This window comes from Lontra canadensis, unplaced genomic scaffold (genome assembly GCF_010015895.1).
Source record: "Lontra canadensis isolate GAN:19392208 unplaced genomic scaffold, GSC_riverotter_1.0 scaffold52, whole genome shotgun sequence".
Lineage (NCBI taxonomy): Eukaryota > Metazoa > Chordata > Mammalia > Carnivora > Mustelidae > Lontra > Lontra canadensis.
In genome coordinates this window covers 2,063,796-2,076,089 of record NW_022631046.1, presented here as the reverse complement: position 1 = coordinate 2,076,089, position 12,294 = coordinate 2,063,796, and positions in this window count along the sequence as shown.

The window sequence follows — 12,294 nt, the reverse complement described above, 5'->3', positions numbered from 1 at the left end:
ATATTTGAGATCAAAGTAGTTTCTTATTTGAACTATTGCTTCAGTTTCCCATTTTGTTCTGTCTAGATATTCTCTTCAAAAATTTACCCAAAAATTCAATTTATTATGTAATAAAATGAGTAAGATTTTTACGCTCATAGAAAAATATAATCACACTAAGAATAGACTGTTCAGATTTCATGTCTTATTGAAAGAAAAGCAATACCCTACATAGCAATCTCTTCCAATAGCTGAATTAAAGATACATTGATAAGATTCTCAATAATTTTTTCTTATTAAATATAAAATTTTATAAACCATATACTCATTAATTTTAATAAGCTGGAAGTTATTTTATTTAATGATTATTTAAGGATGAACAATGACAGTGAATAAACAGTATTCAGAAACTTAGCCTATAATTTCAGTATACTATGTGTCACTACAACTTAAACTATAATAGGCAACGTAACCTATAATTATTATGCCTAGCTGCAGATAAATATGATTTTAATGCATAAATAAATCAGTTCATAAGTAAAGTTAGCAGTCAAAATTGAAAGCCAACTATTGCAGAACTTTTTAAAATATTTAATGTATGGTGTACTCAAAAGTCTGGAAGAAATATAAGGAATTTTTCTCTTCTATCTCCTCATTCACTTCATCATCTGTGTACTGTGCAGAGATAAATAGCCATCCCATTTTCAAACCCCAAGGTTTTAAATTCTATTACAAACCAGACATTTAATAAATGTCTTTATTGTAATTTCCTCTAAGTCAATTTTCTTATACCATGATAAAGTATTATTTTCTCAGCAGTATGTCCCCAACTATGTATGAAAAAATCTTAAAATATTAAATGTATCTTTTCCCCCCATGAAAAGTTTCACATTTAACTTTTTGGTATGTTCTATTTTCCTATCTTTAAATAATCTGTACAGTTCCCACCTACTTTTAAATATATTGATACTCTACCACCCTTAAGCACTGGTATTCCACACTGTTTACTTTATCAGTGAGAGGAGTACATTTCCAAAAAGTTAAAATAGAGACCTTGATTCCTTTACCATTGCCTATCTTTTACAGTAATCTGGTTTTGACTATAGGTTACATTGGTTATCCTATATTTATGTGTTATTGGTCATAATGGGACCACATGAGATGATGTCAATAGTTGGTAGGAGTTATTCCCTACTATTACAAAATAAACTCAATGACTTAAACTACATTTTTCACTTCAACAACTAATACTATTGAAAGATATTAAAGGTAAAAAAAAAACATATTGAAGGTTTATACCTTTCTATCTTTTTATATCACATTGGATCTATTTTTTAATTATAATTCTTTACCTACAAATAATTTGACTGTAAATAAAGGAATAAATATAAGAAGGATAGTTCCCTTAAAAAGTCATTTCCTTGATTTATAAATCAGCCTAAGATAGTTATTTTCAAAAGGGTAAACTGATCTGTGCTAGTAAAATGAATGGTACTTTTTCCTTACATGAAAATATCTATAACCTTAGCTTTGTATAGAATTACAGTAAAGAGGCTTTCTCCTATGAAGTCAATACCCAAATTAAAAATAAAAAAATCCCATTAATGCAATTTTAACTTCAATATTCAACTTTTCTTAAGCTCTAAATCATATGTGACTGGACACAAGAATTTTGTTTATTGTTTGTAAGACCTTTATCTACCATAATTTGGTAATAAATCATGACCTCATTAATGTCCTTAAAAATCTAAGAGAAGCAATTACAGGACCATTACTTGAGAAATTTGTCACTTATAGTAAAGAAAATTTTGAAGACTTAATTGTGTATTTGAAGTATTCATAATTTAATGGTTGGAGATACATTCACTTAAACCAACAAGCCAAAGTGTGTATGTCTACCCTCTAATTTTCTGCTGACCTACTGTAACCAGTCATGTGTTTTTTATAAAACTGATTTTAAAAAATGTAAGTGCCCTTCTAGATAAAGCAAACTAAGTTGACCATCTTTTCAAAGTAAATATATTTTGCAGTATTTCTTTTTGGTAGATTTTTGAATTGGCCAAACAAATTTAGTGTAGTTAAAGCTACACATCATTAATCAGCATATCACCAGGTAAAAAGGTGCTTAATAAATAATGATCTGATGCACTACTGAAAATAACTATCATGAATACACTTCATACAGTGTGACCCTAACATTTAATATTTTGTTTTAGAAGAAGAAAGTGACATTTGATAAATTACTTTGATAATGACTATTGTATTCTTATGAATATAGTTGCACTGTTACTATTAATGTAAATTTATTATAAAAATAATGCAATTTATTATAAATATAGAAAATTTTACTGTTTTTCTGATTTTCATTAGTCAATTTAATAACAATGATTGTAATTGACACCAGGCTACTGTTTAATTTTATTTTAATCTCATAATATATGCAGTTGGTTTTGCTTTTTTAGTCACAGGTTTTAGGAGTCATAGAAATGGACATTGTTTAGTACAAAAACACATTTTTAGTAAGTTAAGAAACCAGCTTTACATACCATGTCAACGTTCTAGATTAATAAGTTTATTGATCTAGCCATGTAGACTATAATGTAGAACATTGTTTTTGTTTAAATTCCTTAAAATTTCCCCATTTAATTTCAAAGCATATTACTATCTGAATTGTAAAAGCATTGCAAATTTGGAACATTCAAAGTACTGTAAGTTCAATTAGTTAAATCACTAATTTTCACAGATAATTTATTGAAATGAATGCACACAGGAAGACAATTACATCCATGCAGACTTAAAAATAAAAAGAAATATATGGTAGTGTTACAGTGAGATTATACTAAGTAAGCATTCATGGGTTTTAAAGTAGTCTAGGAGGGGCTTCTGGATGGCCCAGTGGGTTAAAGCCTCTGCCTTCGGCTCGGGTCATGATCCCAGGGACCCCATCGGGCTCTCTGCTCACTAGGAAGCCTTTTTTTCCCTCTCCACTCCCCCCTGCTTCCTCCTCTCTCTCTCTCTGCCTGCCTCTCTGCCTACTTGTGATCGTTGTCTGTCAAATTAAAAAAAAAAAATCTTTAAAGTAGTCTAGGAGGATTTTTAAGTAATGTGTCTAATTCATAATTACTTTAATGGCTTGACCCAATAATTTAGGTTATATTTCCAGATCACAAGAAAAAATTTCTGGCAATTTCATGATAAATTCAAGTTTATGATTTAATAGAGTTTATTATGTTAATCAATCTCCCAGATGATTCAGAATTCATCAGTTGCTTCATTTCTAAATGAAATGGCATGTCAACCTATTGGAGAGAAATAAAAATATAAAAAAAAAATGCTGGTCATTATGCAAACTAAACCACTAGAAGAATTATTGAATTTTGTTCCATTTAATTAAAGAGTGACCTAGGAAAGACATTCATTTCCGCCTATTAACACTTAATTAATTTTAGTGAATTAATAATATTTCTTTAGAAATTGAGTAATGAAATCATGATGTTAATAATTCATATTTAGTGGAGGGTAGAAGTGGAGGCCACAGAGTGAGACTAAGTTATTTAGAGCCAAAGAAAAGTCATCTGTGTTGATAAGAAGAGGAAACAAAAATAAATCTTCTCTAATTTACAGATCACTTAATGTAGGCTCAACATCTAGAACAGCATTCACACATAAGCCACATGTTCTAAGCAACTAGGAGACACAGTGAGAAGACTACATGTTCATTTTATTCTCTTATATAACAGGTAAAGGGACAATCCTTTGAGATAATAATCTGGTTTATATTACTATTATTAATATAACATAATAATATATATATATGATATAATGATATATATTATATATAATATAATAATGTATAAAAAATAAATATAATATAACTATTATTAATCCTAAGAACATATGGGGAAATTAGGTTTTAGTAACTTGTCCAAAGTCATATAGTAAGTGACAGGATTCTATTTCAGGTCCATGTAATTCAAAAGTCTATACTCCTAACAACCTTTTAGTTATGGTAAGAGAATATTGACAATGCATATGGCTATAATGTGTTTATCTAGGTAACATGACTGCATTAAGTAATATAAAGTCTTAAAATGAATTTAGATAATTAGAAGTCCCTTCAAGAGAAATATTTGTTCTCAATTTTTAAAATTTGAACATCTGAGACATTTGCTTCCATAATGTATTTCACTGAAGGCAACTACAGCTTGGAAGTCTAATTTTTTTCCCCTAACTTCAGTTATTTAAGACAGAAAGCAAACTCATGGACTCTGAGTGCATTAAAGGACTCTAAAAGTTGCAAATTTGAATTAATGCATTAAATGATGGTCTTTCGTAGTACCAGGCTCAAATCTGCAAATTGGAAGTTTGGCAACATTTGTGTAACATTTTTGATTGATTAACTGATTTTTTTTTTTTTAAAGAGAGAGAGTGAGTGAATTTTTTAAGGAGAGCAGGGAAAGGCAGAGGGAGAGAATCTTAAGCTAAGCGTGGAGCCTGATAAAAGGCTCCATCTCACGATGCTGAGATGATGACCTCAGCCTAAATCAAATCACCCAAGAGCCCTGACTAACTGAATTTTTAACATTTCAGCTGATGTATTAGGTTAGAAAACACAAAGTCTAAAGTTTCATTTATCAACTGAGAGTTTACATGTTATTGAGTGCTTAATACATACTGGGTATTCTCCTAATGGGTACTTCCATTACCCATTAAAATCATGATTGTTGTAGCTCATCACGTAAAAGAATCACCTAGATAGTTTATTGAAAATGCGTATGCCAAGCTACTCAATTTTTAACAGTAGGTCTGAGATGGGTCTTGACATTTTTAATGTATTCCAGTCAACACTGATCCTGGTGGCACCTGAACTTTTTTGCATTAAATCCTTACTGCGCTGTCAAGTAGAAATGACTATTATTCCTACTTCACAGATGAGGTCTCTCAGGGTTAGAGTTAAGCAGTTTGGTCAAGTTCACACAGTAGAGATGAACCAAACTTCTGACCTTGTTATAAAAATCCTAAACCCAATTTTTCTGAACCCTATGACTCCCTATTCATATTTATCTAAATTAGTAGTTTTAAAATCTGGCTGCTTGTTATCATCACCACGGAAACATTTTACCCATTCTTCGACTCTACTATCAGAGTCTATCATAATTTTTCTAGAGTTCGAAGAATCAGTATTTTAAAAAGAAAATTCTTCCTAAGTGATACTAATGTACAATCAGAATTAGGAACAACTGTAAAATTGAGAATCACTGTACCACAGGAAATTCCAAAGTTTATCATTTATCCATGCTGGAAAGGCCATAGATTAGGAGACAAGGTGAATGGTGTAGATTTTCCTCATTGTTCCCTGTCCTTTTAGGTTATGTCAATATAATTATAGTTGGATTGAAAAAACAGAAATATCAGCCAACTTTCTATTGCTTTTGTCAAGTTTATTGAAGTGACTGTACATGCCTTCTTGTGGAATCGGGAATTTTAGTTACAGGAAAACCATATAAGGAGTATTTTTTTTTTTAATATGGGTCTTGACACATACATCTTACCAATTAGAAAGTACAGATCTTCATTCTACTACATAAAATCTCACGACGCCATCTCTTCCGCTTGTTAAAATACAAGAACATGTAGAGCAATGCTGCTCAATCTGATGCTCTTTGTAAGCTGAAGTACCTTCCTCTCTCAAAGTTAGGTGAACTTATTCAAGAAAGAGGGAGAAAAACTCCCACTTAGTTAAGCTTGCTTTCAACTTTTCCAGTGGACTTTTTTTCATAAATCTTTTAATTGTCAACATATGTGTTTTTCTTCACGCAGTCACAGCCCATATTATTCAAATCTTAATGTATTTGTGTTTCTTTTTTGCAGAAACTGGGTGTTTTAAAAATGTATTTGTCAAATTTTCAAATTTTAGATAACAGAGAACACATTGGCTTGCACTGCATGGTTAGAGACTTTGAGGTGACTTGATAGAAGCCTTGATATATACCCTAACAGGAGGATTAAGGTGTTCACTTAAACACCTATGAAGTGTATTAGTAGTGGCTGCTTGAGTCAAGAAGAGGAAATGTAACAAATTATGTTCAAACATGCATACATTCATGCATCCATCCACACATAGTTCCAAGGAATCGCCTACATCAATTCCAGCTCACAAATTCTCAATAGTATCTGGTAAAGAGAAACATGTCTATCTAATTAAATTTACTTGTTAAAAAAAACTCTGGTCCCTTATTCTTTTGGAGACTACATTTTGATGTTTTGTCTTATTCTCAAATATAATTTTTTGCACAAAATCTCTAGTTAAAATGAAATATTTTTCGTGAATGGAAAGATCTCTTAAATAATAATGTGAGGTCATTTTTTATGTTGGAGTCGTGATTTTTCTGATTTGATCTACATAAAATGAGAGTTTCAGGAACATTTATTTGTATCGCTTAGTTGGTCTTTGTGAGTATTAGTGGGAATATCAGATATTAAGCTTAAATTTATGGATTTTACATACCTAAAACATAATGTATAGAGATTTCTTATAGTTATCTGACAGTCTCAAGATAACCAACATAATTTTTAAACTTCCCATTCACTTAAAAGAAATATCATTTTCCTCTAAGATGAAATGAAACATTTTTGTCAAACACCACTTAAAACCAAAGACTTTATAGTTGATTACCTTTGATTGATAGGTAATGAATCTGAAATGCCAGAAATTTTAACAAATGTCTGAAGATTTATTGTTTATGATTATAAAAGAAAAGACACAAATCAATATTGTTTCTTCAGCATCTAATCTAAATGCTCCATTTATGAAGTCTGTGAATTAAAAAAAAAATGATTCAAAGAACTAAGATTTAAAAAGAACTATCTTTTATTATGTAGTTAAAAGTGCACAGTAGAATAGAACAGTTGGGTTTAATAGTTTCACTAATAAGTGATTACAAAGACTACCTTGATTAAGTACCCTTATCTTCTTATGTAACCCCAGAAATTCCATACTAGTAAATGATGGGTGATGGGTGTTAGAGAAAGTTATATGTCAGTTTTAGAAAAAAGAAACCTGCAGCTTCATATATAAGTCTAGCAAAAATAAAAGAAAATGAGAGAATATGACCAAATTAGATAGGAGTAAATGTGAGTGAATAGATAGGAAATGGCCTTCAAATTCACAATTAATGATAGAATATCACTTTTTAAAAAGGTTTTATTTATTTATTTATTTATTTGACAGACAGAGATGACAAGTAGGCAGAGAGAGAGAGGGGGAAGCAGGCTCCCCGCTGAGCAGAGAGCCCGATGTGGGGCTCCATTTCAGGATCCTGAGATCATGACCTGAGCCGAAGGCAGAGGCTTTAAACCACTGAGCCACCCAGGCACCCCAGAATATCACTTTTTTAATATTAGTATTATTGTTGTTATTTTTCTGATAATATAAAGTGAATGTTTTATGAAATTATTTTGGATACAATCTCAGATAATATAACCATAATGCAAAACTGTGGATAATGGGAAAAACAAAAACTGCATTGACCCTTTCAATTGTTTGATATAATTAAATGTAATTTATTTATCAGCTCTTTTTAAGTGTCCTTCTGCATTCCAGGCATGCTCCTCTTTTACTATAGACTTATAAGACAGTCTTGGGTGCCTACATTAAACAGAGATATTCTATGAAAATCTATTTTTAAATGTGGAAACCTTCCAAACGAATGAAGATATGATAATTTTAGATCTATAGATTTGGCATGAACCATGACTCAAAAAAATTGGGAAAAATTTGTCACAATTTTAAGTGAGTTTCATTTAATACTTAGCCGAAAGTTTTAATCATGCAACATACAAAAGTTCAGTTTCAGATTCAAGTTTTCACTTCATGAAATTCACATTTATTCATAATTATTCCTTCTCTGGCTCTTAGAATGGTTCCTTGTCCACTTGTTCAATGACATTTTTTGTCAAGTTTATGATTTTTATAATAGTAAGAAAGCAATAAGAAATGTTAAAAGCAATAGATTTTATCAAGAATTCTCTTGTAACATTGGACAACTCTTTCTAATTGAGAGAAAAATGTGTCTAAAGAGGTTAATACACATTTCATGAGCTTTCACCTGGGGTACCAGGAGGAATTCATGACCTCCACATCTGACAGAGAATAAAAGGCTCCAAGCACTCCATAACAATCTGAGGAAGGTCAGTGATAGTTTATTTGCATTTCTCAAGGGCTTTCTACAACCTTACTATCTTACCTGAAAAGTGAACCTAATAATAGGAATTTGAAACATCAACCCACAGATGGGATACCTATTTTAGAATGGAAGATTTTTAACAAACGACATTACCTAAGTGGCAACTAATTCTGCTTACCCATATGGATGACTCTGAAGGAACAAATTACAAATTATATATCTATATCTATATCTATAGATATATAGCTATTGATAACTGTTTCTCCTTTACCTTAGAAATGTCAGAAGAAAAAGTAAGTGAAAGTTTAAAACCAAGCTACAATATTGGAAAAAAGTAATTACAGTTTTCAGAAAAGAGTAGTTCTTCTGGGCTGTGTATCAGATAAGGGTATATTACCTCCCATAAATGGTTAATATTCTCTTTATCAGTAAATATATTTGCCCTAATCTAGTCGGTTTCCTTCACCTGGGTGTCCTTATGGTTAAAACATAGTTTATTCAAGATAACAATCTACTCTTAGGGAATTTCCTAAGGTTTGAAACAGAATGATGTTATTAGTTCTTCACAGTATAAAAATCTCTAAATTATCTCCTTAACTATTATTCTATAATTCTATGGCCAATGTAACCGTTAAAACTTTATGTAACCACACAGAAAATACATTATACATGTCTTACATTTTTACAAAATAGAATATTTGGGGGTTAGATTAGAAAGTTTCTGTGACAAATTTTTTCAGTGGTACAACAGATGAGAAGAGTAAATTCTATCAATGTGTAGCATTTGTTTAATTATAAAATCTAATTACTGGAGTTTTATTATCTTTTCATAATTTTTCATTAGATGATCGATACTGGCATTGCTTTTCTATTATAATACCAGTCATTCTTTTATATTACTCCAACTTATTTTATTTTCTGATTAATTGATTTTTCTAAGCCATAATCTTAGTTATAACCTAAGAACTGCACAAAACAGTGGTATCTTAGGAGTATAACATTGGGGTAATTGTTATGAATAGTATATATCTAGCATGACTCTTTTTCAATTTTTTCTTGGTATATCCAATGACTTTCAATCCTTTTTTTTTTATTTGTATACATTATTTTAAGCAAAGTCCCTCCTAACTTACCACTTTCTCTGTTTTACTCACTCTGGTTTTTTTTTTTCTTTGTTAGAATAGGCACACAATTTATACTCTTTATTAGAAATACCGTTTTTTTTATTAATTTTTAATTTTTTTATAAACATATAATGTATTTTTATCCCCAGGGGTACAAGTCTGTGAATCGCCAGGTTTACACATTTCACAGCACTCACCATAGCACATACACTCCCCAATGTCCATATCCCCACCACCCTCTCCCGATCCCCCCCCACCCGCCCCGCACCAACCCTCAGTCTTTTTTTTGAGATTGGGTCTTTTATGAGATTTTTTGAGATTGGATCTTTTATGGTTTGTCTCCCTCCCAATCCCATTTTCTTTCATTTTTTCTTTTCCTACTCCCCAAACCCCCCATGTTGCATCTCCACTTCCTCATATCAGGGAGATCATATGATAGTTGTCTTTCTCCGATTGACTTATTTCACTAAGCATAATACCCTCTAGTTCCATCCACATCATCGCAAATGGCAAGATTTCATTTCTTTTGATGGCTGCATAGTAGGGAATACTGATTTGTGTATATTCATTAACATTCCTATATTTATAGTGACTCCAAGCCTATTTTTTTTAAGAGTTTATTTATTTATTTGACAGACAGAGATCACAAGTAGGCAGAGAGGCAGGCAGAGAGAGAGGGGGAAGCATACTCCCTGCTAAGCAGAGAGCCTGACATGGGGCTCAATTACAGGACCTTGAGATCATGACCTGAGCCAAAGGCAAAGGCTTAACACACTGAGCCACTCAAGCATCCCAAGCCTATTTTTACTCTAAATTCAATTAGCCAACATATAATACATCATTAGTTTTTGATATAATGTTCAATGATTCATTAGTTGCATATGACGCCCAGTGCTCATCACATCCTGTGGCCTCCTAAATGCCCATCACCCAGTTATCCCAACCCCTCACCCACCTCACATCAAAATCACAATGAGGTAACACTAGGCTGTCGATTTTAACACATATTTTTATTTCTTATTTTCTCTCCAAGATCCTACTTAGACAGTAAACCAAGATCTTCTCTGCCATTTTAATGACCATGATCTAAACTACATCAGCAATACCATTAAAAAATTTTGAACTTTGGTAATATCTATTCAAATCTTACTGATGGACATTACTTCATTGACAGCTACATTCTGGAAGCATATCAGGGCTAATAGCAAATAATCTCTTGGTCTGTCAACAAGTATCTTTTGAGAATCATATCGAAAGATCTGTGACTTGGTGTTTATGACTCAAGGTAAACCCAAGCATAGTTAACACTGGGTCTTTAAATTTTCAAAAGTTAAAACAAACTCGTGTGTGTGTGTGTGTGTGTGTGTGTGTGTGTGTGTGTGTTTTCAGGAAAGAACGTCTGTGCTTTCAGCAGATTTTCAAGTTTCAGGACCCCCAAGTGGTTAAGAATCACTAAGTATGCATGAGTCATGTACAAGATTTTTTTATGCAAAACTGTTGTAATTATTCCACAAGCAAAAAACCATGGAAAAATCCACACTTTTGAAATAATCAGGAGAAATCAAAATCCAACTCCTTCACTTTAAAAATTTAAGATTTTATTTTGTAACAACCTTGAGAAACCATTTGGAATTACACAAATAATTATATCAACATAAGGTATTTATAGCTAGAAAGCAAAACTATTTTTCCAATGGCAATACAAATTCAGTATGTGGATATTTGTTGTGGACAGTTGTTATAAAGAATTTACTAAGTATATATTGTGTTCTTATAAGACACCTTGCTGTTGGAAAGGACCAATGTTTTAACTCTAGCAAATACTAGATGTTTAAGCAATGTTTCTATGAGGTAAGAAAAAAAACTTAAGTAACAAATACCTCACAATATCAATAGAAATAGCTAAATATCTTGATTCAACTTTTCAGTCAATTACATGATAATTTGTTTTCAGTTGAATTGAGTAAAAATAAGGGTCTTTTTAATGGGTAAGTTATTTATATCTATTAAAAATATCAGTATTAATCAAATTGATTATGCTTTATTTTCATCCTATATAAAAATGTAGTTGATGACAAAGACCTATGAATAATGTACAAGTGCAATTTGCAGTTCATTCTTAAGTGAATCTACTCACACAATCTGTCATCTTTCACTTCTTCCTCCACTCAGTCATTTAATACAGTTATTACTTACTTAATAAACATGATTTGGAAATAGGCTTAATAATAATATATATAGTGTTGAATTTTGTGAGGATCAAAAAGTAAACAGTCAATATTCAGTTATGGTTAATATTTTATTACCTAAAGAACTACATAATGCAATTTTATTTTATTAGACTTTGCAAATTATTTTTATGACATAAACCATTGCTTTAGCTATTACACATTTGAATTAAGAGTCAAAGCTTGGCACCTGGGTGGCTGAGATGGTTGGACATCTGCCTTTAGCTTGGGTCATGATTGCTTGTGTCCTGGGATGGAGTCCCGCATCAGGCTCCCTGCTCAGTGGGGAGTCTGCTACTCCCTCTGCTTCTCTCTCTCTCTCTCTCTCTCTGTCTCTCATGAATAAATAAGTAAAATCTTTTTAAAAAATTTTAAAACGAAGAGTCAAAGCTGCCATGTCTGAGTTCAGATGTTGACTTTGTTCTGCAAATATCAGAAACAAAAGATACGGTGGGATATTTGGACCAGAAAATGTGTGATAGGACTCTAGGTAGGAAACTATTTGACATGACAGACTAAACAGTACTGTACTGACTCTAGAAAGTCTTCCACATTTTCTTTGACACTTACCATCTGGGGCTTATCAAGCTCATTGACATGGGAACTTATTCTTTCCTAAACAAATCTGTTACTGCTTTTGTATGGTTTTTATAAATTACAATTTTAAGTTTCTACATGGACTGTAATTATATCCTACCATTGTGTTTTCCACATGTGTCAGTCAGGTATAGAAAAAGACTGAATAAAACTGGGCATACCTCACAGTCTTACTACTCT